The sequence below is a fragment of the Microtus ochrogaster genome, chromosome 7, assembly GCF_000317375.1.
Source record: "Microtus ochrogaster isolate Prairie Vole_2 chromosome 7, MicOch1.0, whole genome shotgun sequence".
Lineage (NCBI taxonomy): Eukaryota > Metazoa > Chordata > Mammalia > Rodentia > Cricetidae > Microtus > Microtus ochrogaster.
In genome coordinates, this window is record NC_022014.1 from 3,605,136 (window position 1) to 3,605,741 (window position 606).

At 46.7% G+C, this 606-nt stretch overlaps 1 protein-coding gene across 1 annotated transcript in view; it reads right to left on the bottom strand.

Moving 5' to 3' along the window:
- Eci1 (enoyl-CoA delta isomerase 1) overlaps window positions 1–606 on the bottom strand; it is a 20,508-nt gene that overhangs the window by 5,565 nt on the left and 14,337 nt on the right. The gene's annotated exons all lie outside the window — the stretch shown is intronic.

Here is a 606-nt window from a genome sequence, read left to right on the forward strand (position 1 = left end):
AGACACCAACAGCACCCCTGTCAGGACCTGAGTGGACACAGACACACAGACATCCATCCTTGTGATCTTGGAGTCATAGTGCAGCTGAGTCCTTTTTTCTTGGACATGAACTGATGCACAACACTTGTGTTTTTATAAAATGCATCCCTCTTCTGTAATGTAACAGAGACAACTATGCTAGATTTAGATGTTACCCTGACCCCCAGGTCTCTGTGTAACTCTGACTGTCCCGGAACTATGTGGACCAGGCTGGCCTCGAACTCAGAAATCCACCTGCCTCTGCCATCCAAGGGATGTGTGCCACCATGCAGGCCAATTCAGACTTCTAATGAGAATGGGTACGATGGACCTGTGGGTCATCTTCACACTGGGTAGAGGATGGCAGAAGGGCCAGGCTGAGAGGACAACGGTCACATGGAATAACAACAGGAGCAACAAAACATTTGGTCTTGGCGGTGAATGTCTGTAATCCCAGCACTTGGAAAGCATCGGCAGATTTAGGTTTTTCTTTATTCTTAAATTGTTTGTTTATTTACTTATTTATCTTTTGTTTTCCGAGACAGGGTTTGGAGCCTGTCCTAGAGCTAGCTCTGTAGACCAGGCTGG